This window comes from Rhodnius prolixus, unplaced genomic scaffold, assembly GCF_049639745.1.
Source record: "Rhodnius prolixus isolate KJV_2025 unplaced genomic scaffold, Rpr scaffold_6, whole genome shotgun sequence".
Classification (NCBI taxonomy): domain Eukaryota; kingdom Metazoa; phylum Arthropoda; class Insecta; order Hemiptera; family Reduviidae; genus Rhodnius; species Rhodnius prolixus.
Genome location: NW_027411634.1, coordinates 4,226,047 through 4,249,672, shown reverse-complemented (window position 1 = coordinate 4,249,672; position 23,626 = coordinate 4,226,047). Strand labels below are relative to the sequence as shown.

At 31.6% G+C, this 23,626-nt stretch overlaps 1 protein-coding gene across 10 annotated transcripts in view; it reads left to right on the top strand.

Moving 5' to 3' along the window:
* The window catches only part of LOC141461362 (neuronal calcium sensor 1-like), a 340,287-nt gene that overhangs the window by 281,723 nt on the left and 34,938 nt on the right, over positions 1 to 23,626 (top strand). For 2 of the 10 annotated variants that reach the window (XM_074142353.1, XM_074142355.1), the window contains exon 1: positions 15,637 to 15,945. The exons of 6 other annotated variants lie outside the window; for them this stretch is intronic. The gene's annotated coding sequence lies outside the window, so the exon portion shown is untranslated. Of the gene's footprint in view, positions 1 to 15,636; positions 15,946 to 23,626 lie in introns of those variants that run through there. 2 more of the 10 variants (XM_074142360.1, XM_074142359.1) reach the window with 1 other exon arrangement.

The following is a 23,626-nucleotide window of genomic DNA, read 5'->3' as shown; positions in this document are numbered from 1 at the left end:
ATAAATCAGCCCCTTTGAAGCTGCTACAACCTTAGGCAGTCTAGTCTACGGCCCTCTAGGCTAATAATAGTTTGCATAGAACACATTAAATTTAATCTAAACTATGTTCAAAGCTTATCTAATCTTCTATTCAACATCATAAGAACAGGGAAAAGTTTCTGGGTAAACTGGACCCATTAAAACGCCTTCTCTGAGCAATACACCAGAATACCCCCGAAGCCTAACGCATCAATGTACATTCCAGCATCCTGCGCGCGCCAAATTCCATAAAAAGTCCATAAAGTCTATTAAAATCCTTCTTCAAAAAATAACTTTCCATAAAACGAATAATTGTTTTGCCACGAAAATAGTGGATATAAACAAACATTAAGCTAACGAATTGGATGATGCCTCCGACCAGTTGCACCGGATTTCCGCAAAGAAAGATTTGATGCTAATGACTTAAATAACCATAATGACTAATGATTGATCCTTGCACTAATCTACTGGAAGAAGTCTGAGCAAGTCCGCACACCACATCAAAGAACTTCTGGAGTTAAAAACAAGAAGTTCTTGATTGATGTATAGGGTCGAAACGTGAACAGTAATCATCCCCATCATCCGTAAAGGAGGGATTGTAGTACTTAAGTTTTGATTAGCAGTATCAAGAAAATTGATTCAAAGAGTACCATTAATGGAATCAATTTGAATGCAGAAAACCATTTTTAAAAATTTGGTTACTTCCGCAGTGTTGGATAATATCGCCTTTCTTAAACATGTCGTAGCATGCATATCTGACCATTTATGCACTTTCATCTAGCATCAGGGGTTAAATTAACCAGTTAAGCGTGGAATTTAGTTAAAAAAAAAAAAAAAAACACAGTGTGCGGAATTTTAAAATCAGACAATGACGTGTATACACGTCGAACGCAGGGCAAAACAACCACAAAAGTTTATAATAGTCATAATAGTCACTGCAAGCGACTTTTTCTGCAATCTCTCTGGGGGGCTTAAGATTACCAGAGCATTCTGTGCTCATTCAAAATCTTGCACCGCTTCACGTATGCATTGCTCTAGTTAACTAGGGACGACGCAAGAGGCTTTTACAAGGAAGAAAAAGATCTTTGAATTCTGTGCAAAATAAAATCATGCTCGTACTGAGGTCTGAATCTCTATCTAAGGTAAAAAAAACGGCTTTGCACAAGGGTTGAGAGCTTCTATTTGTGTGCGTAATTCCCCAATATCTAATGCGGAGACCAAACATGTGCCAACCACTTATCATTTGACTGACTCCCACCACCTCCCTCCGTATAAAATACTTGGCAGTTCTATTGGGTAAGATAAAGGAAACATCCCCACCAAATGATATTCTTATTGTATTTTATTAAAATTTCGAATTTTTTGTAGTTAATGGCAATTTTATATTTTTCACAACACGCTTAACTGGTTTTAATAAGGTTTGGTGTAAATATTTCGATTCTATCTAGGTACATTCGACTATGTTCGTCTCACATTACACTGTTAAGAGTCAGCTAGCGATCAGCAGCACAAAAATAAAAAATAAAAATGAACTCTTCTGGAATTATTTCTGGAAGTGAGGATATGCCCTTAGGACCATCTAATCTTGGAGAACTAGAGAGTTCGGTTGACCAATTTTTGATCTAAATCTTAACGTAAGTGATAACAGTATCCCAAACGGGATAACTTATAAAGTTTTTACAGTTTCTTGCAGTGTTTTTTGAGATTTCTGGTTTCTTTTCTTTGTTTTTTTTTATAATCATTCAGTTTCCTAAATTGAGACAATCACTTCTAACCTATTGCTTCTACAAACTAGTAATAAAGTGAAAATAAAGAATCACTTGTGGGGCTACAGGTCCAATTATTTCTTTATTGGCTTCGTTATAAGTTAGAAATGTCCACTTTATTTTGTTATATTTCAAGGAGGAAGAGTTAGCCCTAGGTATTGTTTGTTATACCAGTTATTTTGTCTTAACTCTACATTTATATAAATGGGAGTAAAGTAAAGTAATAGCCTATTTTTTCAGGCGGGGCTTAACGTCCAACTACCATTTAGGTGTTGTGGACAAAGGCGACTAGCAAACATTCTTTACTGTTAATTTCTCATATTAACCATTAAATAAAATCCAAGACCTAGACCAGGGGAATCGAATCCACTAACCAACAACACATCTTAGCTTTGCGAGTCTAGCCTCTATAACCGCCTAACTTACTTTACTATAAATTTCTCATATTAACCATTAAATAAAATACAAGACCTAGACGGGGAATCGAATCCACTAAACAACAGTACATCTAAGCTTTGCGAGTCTAGCCTCTATAACCGCCTAACTTACTTTACTATAAATTTCTCATATTAACCATTAAATAAAATACAAGACCTAGACGGGGAATCGAATCCACTAACCAACAACACATCTTAGCTTTGCGAGTCTAGCCTCTATAACCACCTAACTTACTTTACTATAAATTTCTCATATTAACCATTAAATAAAATACAAGACCTAGACTGAGGAATCGAATCCACTAACCAACAATACATCTTAGCATTGCGGGTCTAGCCTCTAACCACCTAACATACTTTACTGTAAATTTCTCATATTAACCATTAAATAAAATACAAGACCTAGACTGAGGAATCGAATCCACTAACCAACAATACACCTTAGCTTTGCGGGTCTAGCCTCTAACCACCTAACATACTTTACTGTAAATTTCTCATATTAACCATTAAATAAAATACAAGACCTAGACTGAGGAATCGAATCCACTAACCAACAATACACCTTAGCTTTGCGGGTCTAGCCTCTAACCACCTAACATACTTTACTGTAAATTTCTCATATTAACCATTAAATAAAATACAAGACCTAGACGGGGAATCGAATCCACTAACCAACAACACATCTTAGCTTTGCGAGTCTAGCCTCTATAACCGCCTAACTTACTTTACTATAAATTTCTCATATTAACCATTAAATAAAATACAAGACCTAGACGGGGAATCGAATCCACTAACCAACAATACATCTTAGCATTGCGAGTCTAGTCTATAACCGCTCGGCTAACGTGGCGACTATAAATGGGAGTATTTCTGTCTACAGTTTACAACATTTGAGGTGTTAAAATTTAAACCCAATAAACGCCACAAACCCATATTTCATACTTATCACTATCTTAGAAATAAATCGTCAATTAAGTTAAAATAACGATTTATTTAGACACGATAATAGTCAATTAAAATTGGTTAAAATCACCCACACGGTTGATTGATTTTTGACCAATCATAGACGATGATATTTCTGGTGTAAGCAAAAGAGATCGAAAATTTGAATTAATTTACAAACATTTCCTGTTTTACTTTTAAAGAGAACTTGAAGAAAAATGTAGTAAAAGATTGGCTACAAAGTGGAAGGAAACAAATAACCTTAAGATTGGAACCAAATTGGCTTGGTGGTGGAGGCTATTTAAAAAAAAAATTTAAAACTTTTCGCGTGTGAAAGTGGACTAGCCACTTCTGCAGAGATCTTTGGAGATTCCAGTCTAACGCAAACTCCAGTTTATGTAAACTTTTAAATTTTAAGATGCCCACATTTCCATGCATGAATTCTGGACATTTAAGAAAGCCACAGTGGTTTTTGAACAAAACATATTTTTTGTGGCTTTTTAAGCCACTCACTTTACAATCTACAACCACTTCATAAAAAGCAATTCATGAATGGACTTATTAGCCAATCAATTCAAGGAAAATCCATCAACAGAAAGCATCCATTCAAGCCAATCCCCCCACAGTCCTTCCCTACTCCAGCATCATCACTAAATCTGAATTTAAAATAAATCTTCATCTCTCTCTCTAAATCTATGTCAAATCAAAACAAAATTTACGCAGATTATTGAATACAGACAACAACGTGAAGGTCTCACAACAACAACAACAACATCAAATTATTAATTGCTTTTGAATATTGGATTAGCCCGGATGACAAGTGAGTTGACAGTTCAATCTGTGAATATGAATGGGAAATAATTCGATTATTTCCTTTACACTTTAATCACTTACTCAATGAAAATCTATTTCTCTTTTAAAAACAAAGAATAGAAGCAAACAAATGGTGGAAAATTGAAATAAACAAAATAGTAAAAATGAAAACTGATGTGAAATGCTCTCATGACGCAAGCTTTTCCGGAAGTTTGCTTCGAAGTTTTACTCAATATTATTTAGCTACACTGACTTGTAAGTCCTAAAACAGATCTTAACATTCGTTTCAACAACTAAGTCGCCAAAACACGATATATGTATTATAAGTAATATTTAAAATAGTATAGGCATGTACTTATAAAGCATAGGCTTTAATTCACCTTCACTATTGTTGATTTGAAGCGTTTTTACTCAATGAGCGCTGAAAGTTAAAAAAGGCCCAAAAACGCGGTGGAGAATTAGACGTCACGATAGCCTAGCGGTTAGAGGGCTGCAAATCTAAAAGAAGTTTTGTGGTACACAGGTTCGATTCCCGGTCTAGGCAACGATTGGTTTTTTTTATTAATTTATAATAATAGTATAATAAACAAATAATTATTTGAGCGCAAAATTTATAATAAAGCTAATACGTTCACCACACCCTAATTTGTCGTTAAGCCTGCCTATAAAAAGTAGGCATTTAACTTAGATTTACTTTCAATTAAATGGTACTATTGACGAAACTGTGACGTCACAGCTCCTCAATTTTTCTCTCACTAAAAATGTGCGTTCTTTGGGTAAATAAGTTTCCAGCCGAACGGCGATCTCCTAACCACAAATTGTGTATCTAAGCTCGAATGAAAAATGGTTTAAGCTCCGACTAGACCTGAGGGGATAGCCAACTTCTTTTTATATATATATAAAGTATTTTAAATATATATATCTTTCCTTCACTTTATTGGTAGTAAAAGTTTCTTACCACCCACTCACTTGGTAATATAATCTTTAGGGAATTTTGTCCGTCAGTCATTTTGTCCGTCAGTGGAGAATTTGGATACCTAACATACCTAACTGTGACGTCACAGCTCCTCAATTTTTCTCTCACTAAAAATGTGCGTTCTTTGGGTAAATAAGTTTCCAGCCGAACGGCGATCTCCTAACCACAAATTGTGTATCTAAGCTCGAATGAAAAATGGTTTAAGCACCGACTAGACCTGAGGGGATAGCCAACTTCTTTTTATTTATTGGTAGTAAAAGTTTCTTACCACCCACTCACTTGGTAATATAATCTTTAGGGAATTTTGTCCGACAGTCATTTTGTCCGTCAGTGGAGAATTTGGATACCTAACATATGTCTGCGTTATATCCAAATATATGGGAAATTAGATTCACTTTCCATGCCCTCAAATCTTGTACAATTAGAAACTTAATTTAGTGTAACTGCCAAGAAAACTTAATTTTTGGGGGGAGATTTAGTAAAAATAAATGGCAAAATTTATTTATTTATACTTTGTTAAATAGGAAAAATTTTTAAATATAAAATTTCAGTAATTATTTTTAAAAAAGTTTCCTTTTTGAATGATTGGTTACAGACATTTTTATGGCCCAATAAAAAGTATTCAAAAAGCACTTGGCCCGACTTAGTTTACAAAGAATGAAACTGTAGAAGATAATAACTTATTAATTGCTCTTTGTTTTGCCTAAGATTTCAGTCTAATTAATGGGAGCCCCCTTTTGTATAGAAGAGGATCAAATGACTTAATCAACTCATTTAATTGCTAATTTCGATCGGCCTTCACCGAGTGATTAGAGGAATTAAAATGATGATGGCACTACAGTTAGTACTATAAATGAATTAGTTTATCCTAGGGTTTTATTCGCGCAGTTTCATTTTACTTTCTTTTGCTTCAAAGGATCTGGAACAAGTATGACCTGTGAATACAAGACACGCGTAATAACCAACTTGACAGAATTACCAAGTCTTACAGAACAAGTATGAATGGGACACACAGAGGGAAAAAAAAAAAACCAATGATAAGATTTTCAAGAAAATCAAGGAAATTTTCCACCTAAGATCACTCAATTTTCCTCAAAATTTTAGCTAAAAAAAAAAATTTTTAAAACAAAAATCTGTTAGTAAAACTATAATTTACTGAAAAAAGACTTAACACCATCTTTTCCTCAAAAGATGATCAACTTATAACAGAATACATATAAGAAAAACAATGGAAACATCATTGAACACCATTTTCAAGAAAATCTAAAAGAAATATGAAATATCTTATAAAGAAAATGGACACTTTTCTTTGTTTTTGGTTTTAAGGACTTAAACAGCAACACAGGTTAAGATGGTTTGGGCACAAGGATGAGGATGGACAACTAGCCGTATAGCAAGACTTTGTTATGAGGCTAAGATGCCAGGGTCAAAGAGGCGCAGGGGCAGACCGTGCACAACATGGGAAGGGTTAGTGAGAGAGGATTTCCAGAAAGAGGAACTTGGATTGGAGAAGAAATAGAAGTTTTGACTGAGGATAGGGGATAGTTGGAAAGTTTTAGTGAAGCCACCACGACACTGAAAGGTAAACGAGGAATCATTAAGAAGAAGAAGAAGAAGAAGACTTAAACAGCTAACTTACGGTCAAAATACTCATAGACGTAAACGAACTTAATTTTCAAGTTGTAAGTATAATTCTAGTAGAAAAATTTAAAAAATTATTGAGAGATATTTTTTTTTGAAATTATTTTACAAACCGGATTTTTCCAAGTAAAATTTTTACCAGAAAGGAAAGAGAGATTTCCCTGTAATTGAAAGGAGATTTAAAAGAAAACTTCCCAACTGTTCCTTGGTAGATAAGAAGGGACTATTCAGTTGACAGGGATTTGATCCCATTTCAACAACTTTCTATTGATACACTATATCCTATTGCCAACAAATATTTAGCAAGAACATTTATTGCTAAAGAAAATATAAAATAAGAAATAACTACAGCTTTTCCCTTAGATTTTCTCTTCCTAGGAGCTTCTTACAGCTCACTGTCCGGTGATGGACAGTGTTCTCTCGTTACAGACAACACTGTCCGGAGGCCTTCAGTGCACTGGAAAAAGCTCCGGGCGCCAATAACCTTAGATGTTGACGCGCCTTAAATCACAAAAAAAAAAAAAAAAAAAAAAAACTACAGCTTTTTAGTTATAGTATTTATATTTAATAAACATTATTTTTACTTTAAATGGTACTCAACAGGTGGTCGCTAATAATTGGGATTTTTTTATTGTGATAATCGTGACATGAAAACTTGCACGACTACAATCGTTACAGTTCTAAAATATCGTTATATCGTTGATTTTGACTGTCGTAGAACGCATGTTTATTGTAACTCTGATAGGTTTCGAACTTTCATCTGCCCTTAAAGATACTTTAATCAGTTTAGTGTGGGGGACTTCGCCGTCACTTACCATTACCTTCTCGCCACGTTTAATGAATGCTAAATCCGAGGTAGAAGACAATTCTCTGGTTCTATAACAGAGAAATCCTTTATATGGGTTACAGATTAAACGGAGAAAACTGTATTACTGATTGGAGTGGAGGGGGAAATAAGTGAAATGTATTCTTTAGAAGCCAATCAGATCTTGGCATGCCTTGGTACTGTCTCTGTTAGCCTGCTCTCTTAAGCAGTTTACCGGGGAGCACCTCGAGGAGGTAGAGATCAGATTTTGCTCCCCAAAAAAAAAACTAAAAATAAAACTCCGTAATCTAGTTGGCCCAGTAATATATGAAGCAGGCATAAAAGAAACGAATCTCCAGACAGTGAATTGAATCTGGAAAGTACTTGAGTTCACAGGAGAGATTCGCATTAAGGAACTTGGGATCAAGAAATTTGTAGCGCGGAATGGGTAAAATGCCTGCGTTGATTTGGACCAATATCTAGAATAACGGATGCTCATGTTTATTGGGTGATTGGTCTAGACGGGAGAGGGATGGTAGTGGGCAAAAATGTGCACGGAAAGGCGTTTGAAAAGAAAAAGAGGTTTGGATAATGTCGCCTAACTAACGGAATCAACGATGAAGAAGGAAAAACGACCAAAACGAAAAAACGACGTTAGAAAAACAACTGAGAAAAAGGAACGTCATCAAACCATAAAGAACAAAACAACAGACAATAACCAGAAAGTAAAACCAACCTGTAAAAATCAATCAAAAACTACAAAACAAAAAACAATAAAATTATGCAATTATAAGCCTTAAAATAAAATAAAGTAAACATGCCAAAAAAAAAATTGACAAACCTGAACTGCTCAACTTGGATCTTGAAGTTCCGAAGAAGGATATTATAGTGGCCATATAAATGTTTTAGAATAACTATAATCCATTTATTAAAAAAAAATAAATGACGTGTCATTTTTTTTTTCATGCAAGAACATGCAAAATCATGCAAACTATTGATCCCATAATGTTTTACATTGAAGTAAATAATTATATATGTATATAAGAATAACATATATACTTTTACCTTATTTTCAAACATTATGAAATGGAAAATAAATGAAAAAAAAATATATAAAATAATAAATACTAAATAAATAGGATTATAATTATTAATACCAAAAAAATAACAAAAATTTCCCTGATCTCAGTATAATGACGATTATACTTGGGATCAGTGATCAAAGTACCGCACCCTAGACCGCACCTAGGTTTTCTAGCGCCTAGACATAAATATGGACCACTATAATTCCCCAGCCCTACCTGAATTGTTGTAGGGTGGGATATGTGACCATCTCTTGCATCACATATCCATCGATGTCTTCTGTTCTCTTCTTCTTCTTCTGCTCCTTCAGGACCTCATCGAAAAAAAAAAACGCAACAAGATTTTGAACGCAAGATTGTGAAGGAGTTTTAAAGTAAAAATTAATAATAAAAAAAATAACCGGAGCTATCCTCAAACATCGATTCGAAATGTTAACACTTCCGGAAATTTAACACTATAAGAATATTAACACTACCGGACATTTAACACTCCCGAAATTTAACATTCTCGTACATTTAACACTCCCGGATATTTAACACTTCCGGAATTTTAACACTACCGGAAATTTAACACTCCCGAAATTCCTGTGAAGAAAAATGGAAAAAATAGGTTTTGCTCCCAATGAAGAGAGCAGCTACTAGGGTACGGCGGTACTAAGAAATGTATTCGTTAAATCTTTTATTAACGTAATTTAGATCGCGGATTCAAAATCCAAAATTTAACTGCTCTAAATTTAAAATAAATTTTTAAAAAAAATCACCCAATTACATTTTCAATACAAAATTTTTGTGGATAAAAAACGGACAAAAATAAATAACTCCAAAGAAAATTTAATTTCAATTCTTTTACACAACTCAGAAAAAAAAAAAATTGTGTTGCGGAAATTAGAGTTGCAATTTTTCCGGAAACATAAACTTCGTTGAAATTAGCGCGTAAAAGTGTTCTCGTACTTTGTACATATATTTTCCGATTGATAAGTGCCGAATGGACGGATCTAGAATTAAATAAATCTTTGCATCAAATTACAGGATAATTGCTCTTCAAATCTCGCTATTACACGAACGGGCAATAGATTTCTCAAGTAATCTATAGATATTTGCTCACTTAAAACGATTATTGAGCCCATTAATCACTGGCTCGTTTTCATTGAATGAAGTCTAACCGTTTACAGTTATCATAGCTTTTAAGTATACGCGGCGGCGATTTTATGGACTTTTTAAGTTCCGGACAAACTATACAAATTTAAAACTAACTAAATGCGATGATCTGACGGGTATTACACGCCACTGTTAAAGTGTTTGCTATTTCGAATCTACTATTTCGCCCTAACTATATTTCGTTCCCTAGTAAAAAGGGTTTTGTTCAATATTCCTCATCGCCACCTGTAACAAAAAAAAACAACCTATACCTATCCCTAGATCATGATAAAAAATAGAAGTAACCTATCTGAAAATTTAATTTTCCTATTTTTTTATTTAAAGAAATTATTAAAAAGAAAAATCACTAAATATTTATTCTTTAAAATTAATTAATAACTGTTGACTTTAAAATAGAAATAATGGATAATCAAAATTAATCTAAAAAATCATCTGTTTCAAAAGCCTGAAGGGCAATAATAGTAAAAAACTTTATAATGTTGAAATAAAAAAGAGTAAACTGATATTACTTTAACTGATATTTTACTCTACTGTTTTAACTATACTGATATGACTTTAACTGATATTTTTCTATACTATTGTATCTAAACTGATATTACTTTAATTGATATTTTGCTAAACTGTTTTAACTAAACTGATATTACTTTGACTTATATTTTACTATACTGTTTTAATTAAACTGATATTACTTTAACTGATATTTTTCTAAACTATTTTAACTAAACTGATATTACTTTGACTTATATTTTACTATGCTGTTTTAATTAAACTGATATTACTTTAACTGATATTTTTCAATACTGTTCTAACTAAACTGATATTACTTTAACTGATATTTTACTATACTCTTTTAACTAAACTGATATTACTTTATCTGATATTTTACTATACTGTTTTAACTAAACTGATATTACTTTAACTGATATTTTTTCTATACTGTTTTAATTAAACTGATATTACTTTAACTGATTTTTTTTCTAAACTGTTTTAATTAAACTGATAATATTTGCATAATATAAACAAAAAATTTCTGCAAAAAGTAATTCTTCTGGAATCTGAAATAACATGCAAAGAAATATGTAAAACATGCTTAGTAACATGCAGAATTGACTGACCTGGTCTGCTAATACTTGCGACTTGAAGTTCCGAAGAAGGATATTAATAGTGGCCATATTCATGTTTTTAGATAATCATAATTCCAAACTTATTTAAATAAAATGACTAGTGTCATTGTTCATGCACAGACATGCATAAAAAAAAAAAATACATATTTATATTGGACAAAAAAAGAATAAGTGGAATTATAATTAATGAAAATGTAAAGAAATGAATTTTTCCAAAACAAATTCATCTTAATTACTAACTAAACTTAAGATACCGGATGTATCTTAAAAGAGTAGCATCTACACGTCATAAACATGGACCACTAAAAATTCCCCGCCCTACCTGTTTAGCTGTAGGTTGGGATATGTAACAATTTCTTGCAGTTACATGTCCATCGATGTCTTCTTCTGCTCATCGGCACTGGACACTTGACACAAGTTAAAATACATGTCGCTAAAAATACTTTGCGCTTTTATAATTTTTTTTTTTTTTTTCAAGACGGAATTTGGAAACACGAATTCATTTTTACGCCCTAGTTAAAGATAATAAGATAAAGTAATTTGTTTATTGAAAAAAAAAAAAAAACACTCTCGAAGAAAAATCACTCACGGAAGTTTAACACTCCCGCACTTCCTGTAAAATTAAAAGTATATTAATTTGAACCGGATGGGTGTAGAAGTGGCTAAAAAAAAAGGTGAAATCCACTTTGGAATAAAAGGCTTAAGTGGCTACAAAGATGGATGGTTGGAATTGAACAACCCTTAAGAATGTGCATTAAATATTTAACTAGATGAGATTTTGATAGGTTTTGTGATGAAGGCTTAGTACGCCAATTCACTTATCCAAATCTTTCCACGGGTAATTAGTTTAGGCTGACGACTGTAGTGCGTCATCTAAAGGAGATTTAGGAGCCTAAAACTGTCTACTGGTTGATGTAAGAATGAATATTACCTCCAGGGCGTTCTCTAATTCTGAGATTTCCCAGAGGTCTAGACTTGGAGGGAATACTAAAGTATAGGCAATCACGACAGGCAATATAGATCTATAAAGGCACAATATTCTACACCAATACCATAAAAATGTTTTATTATATTGCTTTTTACTTGTAGGTAACTGCAGATATCTCTGCAGGCCGACTTTTACCGTGTGAGTGATGTACTATTCATAGCGAGGGAAATTCCCAAGAAATGATTTTCCTACAAGAAGAAAAGTTATTTTACTAAAAAGGTATAACAGCTTACAAAAAGCTATGCTACTGGAATGCCCAACAAGCCCAACGAAATTGGCCTAAATTGTAAATGTTATCCACAAATTTAAGTGCACATTACTTAGTGTACACTAAATTGGAGAGAAAAAAAATTCTTCAAACCTATTTAGTAGAATTACCGGGAAAACTGAAAGGAAGTTCAGTTCAGGAAGTACTGTCTCTGTTAGCCTGCTCCATAGGAGCAGTTGCCCAGGAGGCACCTCGGGGAGGTAGAGATCAGCTTTTGCCTCCCATAAAAGAAAATCCCAACCCATTCTAGGTGTTACTAAATACGGTGACTAAATGAAATTCCACGCAATGGAATCTGTGGACATGTATCTAGGGAGAATCGGAACGGAAACTAGATTATATCGCGTTAAGAAATACGACTAAACTAGGGGAATGGACATCGGATTTGTTTAGTGGTCTAGATCCAAAACTAGCCGAACAGATGTATAATATGTACGACTGGCTTAAAAATAGAATATTAGCAACAGAAAATAAAGAAATTCCAGCAAAACTAGGGAAGATTGTTCAATTTTTCCCATTTTTGAGTATCAATAGATCCAAAACTAGCCGACCTAAATTGTATTATGTACTCCTGGCTTTCTAATAGAATGTTAGCAACAGAAAATAAAGAAATTCAACTATAACTAGGGAAGATTGTTCAATTTTTCCCATTTTTGAGTATCTCTAGATCCAAAACTAGCCGACCTAAATTGTATTATGTACTCCCGGCTTTGTTATAGAATGTTAGCAACAGAAAATAAGGAAATCAACTATAACTAGGGAAGATTGTTCAATTTATCCCATTTTTGAGAATCTCTAGATCCAAAACTAGCCGACCTAAATTGTATTATGTACTCCCGGCTTTGTTATAGAATGATAGCAACAGAAAATAAGGAAATTCAACTATAACTAGGGAAGATTGTTCAATTTTTCCCATTTTTGAGTATCTCTAGATCCAAAACTAGCCGACCTGATGTGTAATATCCACGCCTGGATAGAAAGAAAATATTAGAACAGAATTTAAGGAAATTCTGGCATAACTATGGAAGATTTTTCAATTTTTCCCATTTTTGAGTAACTCTAGATCTAAAACTAGCCGACCTGATGTGTAATATCCACGCCTGGCTTAGAAAGAAAATATTAGAACAGAAAATAAGGAAATTCCATCAAAACTAGGGAAGATTTTCCAATTTTTCCCTTCTTTGAGTAACTCTAGATCCAAAACTAGCCGTCCTGACGTGTAATATCCACGCCTGGCTTAGAAATAAAATAGAACAGAATATAAGGAAATTCTAGCATAACTATGGAAGATTTTTCAATTTTTCCCATTTTTGAGTAACTCTAGATCCAAAACTAGCCGACCTGATGTGTAATATCCACGCCTGGCTTAGAAAGAAAATATTAGAACAGAATAAAAGGAAATTCTAGCATAACTATGGAAGATTTTTCAATTTTTCCCATTTTTGAGTAACTCTAGATCCAAAACTAGCCGACCTGATGTGTAATATCCACGCCTGGCTTACAAAGAAAATATTAGAACAGAAAATAAGGAAATTCTAGCATAACTATGGAAGATTTTTCAATTTTTCCCATTTTTGAGTAACTCTAATTCTAAAACTAGCCGACCTGATGTGTAATATCCACGCCTAGCTTAGAAAGAAAATATTAGAACAGAAAATAAGGAAATTCCAGCAAAACTAGGGAAGATTTTTCAATTTTTCCCATTTTTGAGTAACTCTAGATCCAAAACTAGCCGACCTGATGTGTAATATCCACGCCTGGCTTACAAAGAAAATATTAGAACAGAAAATAAGGAAATTCTAGCATAACTATGGAAGATTTTTCAATTTTTCCCATTTTTGAGTAACTCTAATTCTAAAACTAGCCGACCTGATGTGTAATATCCACGCCTAGCTTAGAAAGAAAATATTAGAACAGAAAATAAGGAAATTCCAGCAAAACTAGGGAAGATTTTCCAATTTTTCCCATTTTTGAGTAACTCTAGATCCAAAACTAGCCGTCCTGACGTGTGATATCCACGCCTGGCTTAGAAATAAAATATTAGAACAGAATATAAGGAAATTCTAGCATAACTATGGAAGATTTTTCAATTTTTCCCATTTTTGAGTAACTCTAGATCCAAAACTAGCCGACCTGATGTGTAATATCCTCGCCTGGCTTAGAAAGAAAATATTGGAACAGAAAATAAGGAAATTCTAGCATAACTATGGAAGATTTTTCAATGTTTCCCATTTTTGAGTAACTCTAGATCCAAAACTAGCCGACCTGATGTGTAATATCCACGCCTGGCTTACAAAGAAAATATTAGAACAGAAAATAAGGAAATTCTAGCATAACTATGGAAGATTTTTCAATTTTTCCCATTTTTGAGTAACTCTAGATCTAAAACTAGCCGACCTGATGTGTAATATCCACGCCTGGCTTAGAAAGAAAATATTAGAACAGAAAATAAGGAAATTCTAGCATAACTATGGAAGATTTTTCAATTTTTCCCATTTTTGAGTAACTCTAGATCTAAAACTAGCCGACCTGATGTGTAATATCCACTCCTGGTTTAGTAATAAAATATTAGAACAGAAAATAAGGAAATTCCATCAAAACTAGGGAAGATTTTTCAATTTTTCCCTTCTTTGAGTAACTCTAGATCCAAAACTAGCCGTCCTGACGTGTAATATCCACTCCTGGCTTAGAAATAAAATATTAGAACAGAAAATAAGGAAATTCCATCAAAACTAGGGAAGATTTTTCAATTTTTCCCTTCTTTGAGTAACTCTAGATCCAAAACTAGCCGTCCTGACGTGTAATATCCACGCCTGGCTTAGAAATAAAATATTAGAACAGAATATAAGGAAATTCTAGCATAACTATGGAAGATTTTTCAATTTTTCCCATTTTTGAGTAACTATAGATCCAAAACTAGCCGACCTGATGTGTAATATCCCCGCCTGGCTTAGAAATAAAATATTAGAACAGAATATAAGGAAATTCCAGCAAAACTAGGGAAGACTTTTCCATTTTTCCCCTTTTTTGAGTAACTCTAGATTCAAAACTAGCCGACCTGAATTGTATTATGTACGGCTGGCTTAGGAATAGAATATTAGCATCAGAATATAAGGAGGGTGTGGCTGAATGTTTGGCACTTCAGAGAGAGAATAAAAAAGTAAAAGTGCCTTTCACCTTCATCCAGGAGTCTCAGACGAGACCCTTAACTCTGATCATTTTTAGAAGGTTAGCTTCTATTAGAGGGTGTTTTAACAAATCTCCTGGGTTCTGGTTATATAGGCTAACTTGCCAAGTCACCAGGGGGTCTAATGAAAAATTGTACCCAATTTTCAGATTAGAGTATTATATTTGGTATGCAGAAAACAGATAGATTCAGTTTCAGATATAGGAGAGTTAATGTTGTCTAAGAGCTAGATTCGTACATAGTTGTACATTATAATTACATTTTTTTAAAGCAATTTATTGGTAAACTCTATTTTCATTTTATATATATATTATGGAGGGGTACAACCTCTAAATCGCCCCCTCTCTAGGTGCATAAATAAAGGGAACCATGATGGAGTTGGAATTAAATGGAATTATTTCCACCTCTACCGCCTTTTTTTGAAAGAGTGGGGGAACAGCATTAGATTAGGACATTTGCTGTAATGTAAGGGTTACCTTAAGTTGTGTAGTGGTAACGATAATTATTCTAAAAAGTGACATTTTATGATAATTATTATATTTATTTATTTGTTTTTTAAGATAAAACAGTGACGATTATCTGTTGGTGTTAGGAAATCATCCGAATATGATTTAAATTAGTGATTTCTTGTAAAAGAAATTGTGCTATAGAGCTGCCATTTTTTGGAGGGAACTTAAAAAGCTCTTAATGTTATTGTTACCACTAATTTGGAGCTTATTTTCACTTACATCAGGAAAAAAGTAAGTAATAGTTGTTTTAAAGAAAAGAAAAACTAATTTCTAATTGGAAAACTTTAGTTTGGCGCCAAATTTCCACACATATTCTTACAGCAATTCTTATCGTTTTTGTGCAACCATTTTTCTAATTAATTTTGATCTTTTTCTTAACCATAATTGGCATTTATAAGAAAATATTTTACAAAACAAATTTATTTAGAACGTATTACTTAGAAGCATTAACTTCTTAGCCTGGTTTAATTTTTAATTGAAGAATAATTTTTTTCTGAACGGATAGAATTAGTAACAGTGGACGAAAAGAAAAATTAATAACCTTAAATGAATCGAGTTATACACGTAAATAATTAAAATATCTAATTATTATAAAGTTCAAAAATTATGAAATCTAATCTATCAGATTTCTATAGCAATTTATCAGTGTAAATTAACTTTTAAACCTTCAATTAAGAACTCGTATTTTATACTTTGGTAAGTAAATGTTTTCTTGTGAAATGGTTAAACCATTTCTTAACTTGAAAGAAAATCTTTTCCAGCATTCTTGAGCAAAAAAATTCTAGGGAATCGATGAATAAAAATAAAAACAATAGTTTTGGCCAAATGATTTCATTCAAAATTATGAATTTCGGAAAATTTATTAAATTTTTAAAACGAATTTTTCCTTAAATAGAATTCCAAAGTATTATTAACTTCTTTCCATATTTTAACAAAAATTGCTTCAATAAAAATGTAAATTATTTGCCATGAAAGTACTTAAAAGAGAATCCAGTAAAGTTCAATTTTCTTTAAAACTTCTACTTATCAGGTAAATACATCTTTCACTTAAGTTTCATTTACTTACAACAATTTCTATTTTCAAATACGGCTCCAGCATTCTTGCTCAAATTTAAGTTCTTAGTTCTTAGCCAGTTACTTGAGATTATAGATAGCTATCTATGTTAAGGGGAGATCTCAATTGTTAGCATACTAGATTCCAACGCGGAGATCATGGGGGTTTGAATTCAGCTGCTGGTTCCTTAGATTTTCTCTTTTTTCTAGAAGCTTCTTACAGCACACGCTCTCCAGTGATGGTCGTTTCGAGAGAACATTGACCCGGAGGTTTGCGTTACATGGATAAAAAAAAAATGGGTCGAATGGCAGATGTTTGCCTTGACTTAAATTTTTTTAAAAAAAACTACCGATTTACTTCAAAATTAAATTCAGTTAGTTGAAGGGTACCAGTTCTTGAGAAACAAAAATTCTTCGTCAATCATAATTTTCGAAATTTAAATTATAAAATCCAACTTAAAACTAGAATTTGTACTTAAAAATGTAAAATATCTGTTTATTCTGGCAGCTCATATTGATAGTACTTATTATTTTTTTGCATAGCTTCTTTGATTTATCTACTCAATGCATTTATTGTTGCACATGAAAATTCTTTTAATGAATATCTAATAAAAGAAAATAAGGCTCGCACATTTGATGGAAATTATCAATAGGAAAAAAAAGAAAAGCACTTGGAATCAAAACTAATCTGTAAAGTAAACTGATTCAAAATTTATTTATTGATACTTAGGAATCAAAAATGGATAAATCATTCCTGTGTGACATATAAATTCATTTTGGGCACTTTGGGTGATCCATTATTTTAAAACTGCACTGCAGATTATCGTTAATTTTTCACATTTTTTAAAATTATAAAATTTTAAGTTCACTTGTAATAATTTAGACGCACAATTGATTGCTTAAGGTGAAATTTTAAATTTAATTCATTGAATTTAAAATATTATCTTCTGACCTTACTAAAAAGTAAAATTTATTTAGGCTGGCCTTTTTATTTAATTTAATAAAAAATCGATAAATACATTCAAAATTCTGTAATAAATTAAAATCAAATTGTTATGAAAACCTAAATCCAAAATTTTATTGAACTCTCATAAATTGTTCAGTGCATTTAATTAGTCATTATATTGAATTAAATAAATGTAATTTAAATTCAATTTTACGAGCAAACGATTTTAAATTGAATTTGACTAAATAGCTACCTAAAAATGTAAGTTTTAATTTCTCATAATTATTTTCAAAATTGACGGAATAAATTTATTTAAATTAGGATTTCGATTTGTGCAATTTTTTGATTTCGATTTGTATTTTTATGATTATTGATTCACTTGGAGCTAGCATGCTTACTATAATTTAAATTCAAATTTACATAAATAGTACTTAGTAAATTTTTATAATCCGAAACTTATTTAATTTAATAGCAAATGAAAAAATAATCAAAACCTACCTTTTTTACGGATACCAGTTGCAAAAGATAATGTTGAATCCTAATGTGCTTAAATTTGTATTCATTTCATCCATGGTGTCATAGTTGTGTAGCATAAAACAAAAATTAAAAATTATATTAAAAAATGTGTATTAAAAAACAAAATTAACCAAATTTTAGATTGTCCACTTTGTAAAAATAAAAAAAATATAAATATATCTTAAATATGAAAATTAATTAAAGAAAGGAAGAAAAAATAAATAAATACATTTAAGAAAAACATATGACGAGCATGTTGGAACATGCAAGATTCAATGGTCGGCCATTAGTAAAATTTAATTTTCATTTTTATTTTTTTAAGTGAAGAAAATTATATAAAATTACATAAATTTTATGTATATTTATCACTAATTATACACTTTATTAATTGTAATAAAAATTTAATTGATTTATTAAAATTTAATTTGAAAAATTTACTTACGGGTGATACATGTTCACTGCTCCAAGTCTCAAGTAGAACTGACTAATGAAAGATGGCCAGAGAGGTAATCATATGTTGCATAGAATGCAAATTTTATTAAAATAGTTTGAATTTAGCGTAAATATTTGTATAATAATAATTTTAACTTCATTTTGTCATTAATTTAATTTGGGACCACTTGATCAGAAAGCGTAATAACACTAATGCGGTACTTCATATAAAAAAGAAGTTCCAAGTAAAAAGTGAATAATATTAAATCTTCTTTACCAAAACTATTGTCATTTTAAATATTGAATACTAAATTATTTACCAAATTAATTTTAACTCCAATCAATTATTTTTAGAGAAAAATGTAAAAGTCATATTTAAAAATTTGTTTAACAATTCATAAAAATATTATTGATCCATCTTCATTAAAATAAGAATTATTTTTTATTATATATGATTTTTTAATATTTAAATGGTGCAGAAATTTAAAATTAAATAAAATTGGCAATCAGAAAGGTTGGCCAGGGGGGCACAACTGCCTGCCCCCCAGGGCCCAAAAGATATTATTCTAGAATTGTTATTGAAAAAATTAAATTTGATATAAAATTAAGTTCTTTACGGAGTTACAAGATAATCTTGAATAATTTTATTAGGAAGGTTACAGCCAAGAACTAAAATCTTTCTAAATTTGTCTCCTACAGCTGTAATGATTGCTGTAAAGGCTACAAAAGCAATCTTTAAATGTTCTAAAAAGAACTGCATCCCTTAATACATGTATCCAAAAGGATGAAAAACATTAATTTTACTAGGAAGGTTATAGCGATGAACTAAATTCTTTCTAAATTTGTCTCCTATTGCTGTAATAATTACTATAATTGCTATAAAAGCAATCTTTAACGGTTCTATGAAGATTTGTATCCCGCAGGATATCCAAAAGGTTGAACAACATTAATTTTATTAGGAAGGTTATAGCAATGATCTAAATTCTTTCTAAATTTGTCTTCTAAAGCTGCAGTAATTGTTATAAAAGCAATCTTAAAAGGGTTCTATGGAGAAATGTATCCCGCAGGATATCCAAAAGGATGAAAAACATTAATTTTATTAGTAAGGTTATAGCGATGAACTAAATTCTTTCTAAATTTCTCTCTTATAGCTGTAATGATTGATATAATTGCTAGAAAAGCAATCTTTAAGGATTCTGTAGAGATTTGTATTTCTCAGGATATCCAAAAGGATAAAAATCATTGATTTTATTAGGGAGGTTAGAGCGATAAACTAAATTCTTTCTAAATTTCTCTCTTATAGCTGTAATGATTGCTATAATTGCTAGAAAAGCAATCTTTAAGGATTCTGTAGAAAATTGTATCCCTCAGGATATCCAAAAGTATAAAAATCATTGATTTTATTAGGAAGGTTGTAGCGATGAACTAAATTCTTTCTAAATTTGTCTCCTAAAGCTGTAATAATTGCTAGAAAAGCAATCTTTAAGGGTTCTATGAAGAATTGTATCCCGCAGGATATCCAAAAGGATGAAAAACATTAATTTTATTAGTAAGGTTATAGCGATGAACTAAATTCTTCCTAAATTTGTCTCCTTAAGCTGTAATAATTGCTATAATTGCTCCAAAAGCAATCTTTAAGGGTTCTGTGAAAAATTGTATCCCAGGATATCCAAAAGGTTGAATAATATTAATTTTATTAGGAAAGTTATAGCGATGAGATAAATTCTTGCTAAATTTGTCTTCTAAAGCTGCAGTAATTGCTATAAAAACAATCTTTAAGGGTTCTATGAGAATTGTATCCCGCAGGATATCTAAAAGGATGAAAAACATTAATTTTATTAGGAAGGTTATAGCGATAATCTAAATTCTTTCGGAATTTGTCTCCTATTGCTGTAATGATTGCTGTAATTGCTACAAAAGCAATTTTTGAAGGTTCTGTGAAGAACTGTATCCCTCAGGATATCCAAAAGGTTGAATAAAATTAATTTTATTAGGAAGGTTATAGCGATGAACTAAATTCTTTCTAAATTTGTCTTCTAAAGCTGCAGTAATTGCTATACAAGCAATCTTTATGGGTTCTATGAAGAATTGTATCCCGCAGGATATCCAAAAGGATAAAAATCATTGATTTTAATAGGAAGGTTATAGCATTGAACTAACTTCTTACTTAATTTGTCTCCTATAGTTATAAAAATTGCTACAAAAGCAATCTTTAAGGGTTCTATGAAGAATTGTATCCCCCAAAATATCCAAAAGGATGAAAAACATTAATTTTATTAGGGAGGTTAGAGCGATAAACTAAATTCTTTCTAAATTTCTCTCTTATAGCTGTAATGATTGCTATAATTGCTACAAAAGCAATTTTTGAGGGTTCTGTGAAGAACTGTATCCCTCAGGATATCCAAAAGGTTGAATAAAATTAATTTTATTAGGAAGGTTATAGCGATGAACTAAATTCTTTCTAAATTTGTCTTCTAAAGCTGCAGTAATTGCTATACAAGCAATCTTTATGGGTTCTATGAAGAATTGTATCCCGCAGGATATCCAAAAGGATAAAAATCATTGATTTTAATAGGAAGGTTATAGCATTGAACTAACTTCTTACTTAATTTGTCTCCTATAGTTATAAAAATTGCTACAAAAGCAATCTTTAAGGGTTCTATGAAGAATTGTATCCCGCAAAATATCCAAAAGGATGAAAAACATTAATTTTATTAGGGAGGTTAGAGCGATAAACTAAATTCTTTCTAAATTTCTCTCTTATAGCTGTAATGATTGCTATAATTGCTAGAAAAGCAATCTTTTAGGATTCTGTAGAGAATTGTATCCCTCAGATCCAGCAGCTGACCCTTAGATTTTCTCTTCCTAGGAGCTTCTTACAGCTCACTGTCCGGTGATGGACAGTGTTGTCTGTAACGAGAGAACACTGTCCGGAGGCCGGCAGTGCACTAGAAAAAGCTCCGGGCGCTAATAACCTCAGCTGTTGATGCGCCAAAAAAAAAAAAAAAAAAAAAAAATTTATCCCTCAGGATATCCAAAAGTATAAAAATCATTGATTTTATTAGGAAGGTTGTAGCGATGAACTAAATTCTTCCTAAATTTGTCTCCTTAAGCTGTAATAATTGCTATAATTGCTCCAAAAGCAATCTTTAAGGGTTCTGTGAAAAATTGTATCCCTCAGGATATCCAAAAGGTTGAATAATATTAATTTTATTAGGAAGGTTATATCGATGATTTAAATTCTTTCTAAATTTGTCTCCTAAAGCTGTAATAATTGCTATAAAAGCAATCTTTATGGGTTCTATGAAGAATTGTATCCCGTAGGATATCCAAAAGGATAAAAATAATTGATTTTAATAGGAAGGTTATAGCATTGAACTAAATTCTTACTTAATTTGTCTCTCCTATAGTTATAAAAATTGCTACAAAAGCAATCTTTAAGGATTCTTTAGAGAATTGTATTTCTCAGGATATCCAAAAGGATAAAAATCATTGATTTTATTAGGAAGGTTGTAGCGATGAACTAAATTCTTTCTTAATTTGTCTCCTAAAGCTGTAATAATTGCTAAAAAATTAACCTATAAAGGTTCTATGAAGAATTATATGCTACAAAATATCTAAATGGATAAAAATCATTGATTTTATTATGAAGGTTATATCGATGATCTAAATTCTTTCGGAATTTGTCTCCTATTGCTGTAATGATTGCTATAATTGCTACAAAATGAACCTATAAAGGTTCTATGGAGAATTGTATCCCACAAAATATCCAAAAGGTTGAATAATATTAATTTTATTAGGAAAGTTATAGCGATGAAGTAAATTCTTGCTAAATTGGTCTTCTAAAGCTGCAGTAATTGCTATAAAAGCAATCTTTAAGGGTTCCATGAAGAATTATATCCCGCAGGATATCTAAAAGGATGAAAAACATTAATTTTATTAGGAAGGTTATAGCGATGATCTAAATTCTTTCGGAATTTGTCTCCTATTGCTGTAATGATTGCTGTAATTGCTACAAAAGCAATTTTTAAGGGTTCTGTGAAGAACTGTATCCCTCAGGATATCCAAAAGGTTGAATAATATTAATTTTATTAGGAAGGTTATAGCGATGAAGTAAATTCTTTCTAAATTTGTCTCTTTAAGCTGTAATAATTGCTATAAAAGCAATCTTTAAGGGTTCTTTGAAGAATTGTATCCTGCAGGATATCAAAAAGGATGAAAAACATTAATTTTATTATGAAGGTTATAGCGTTGAACTAAATTCTTTCTAAATTTATCTCCTATAGCTGTAATGATTGCTGTAATTGCTACAAAATCAATTTTTGAGGGTTCTGTGAAGAACTGTATCCCTCAGGATATCCAAAAGGTTGAATAATATTAATTTTATTAGGAAGGTTATAGAGATTAAGTAAATTCTTTCTAAATTTGTCTTCTAAAGCTGCAGTAATTGCTATAAAAGCAATCTTTAAGGGTTCCATGAAGAATTGTATCCCGCAGGATATCTAAAAGTATGAAAAACATTAATTTTATTAGGAAGGTTACAGCGATGATCTAAATTCTTTCGGAATTTGTCTCCTATTGCTGTAATGATTGCTGTAATTGCTACAAAAGCAATCTTTAAGGGTTCCATGAAGAATTGTATCCCGCAGGATATCTAAAAGTATGAAAAACATTAATTTTATTAGGAAGGTTATAGCGATGATCTAAATTCTTTCGGAATTTGTCTCCTATTGCTGTAATGATTGCTGTAATTGCTACAAAAGCAATTTTTAAGGGTTCTGTGAAGAACTGTATCCCTCAGGATATCCAAAAGGTTGAATAATATTAATTTTATTAGGAAGGTTATAGCGATGAAGTAAATTCTTTCTAAATTTGTCTCCTTAAGCTGCAGTAATTGCTATAAATGCAATCTTTAAGGGTTCCATGAAGAATTGTATCCCGCAGGATATCTAAAAGTATGAAAAA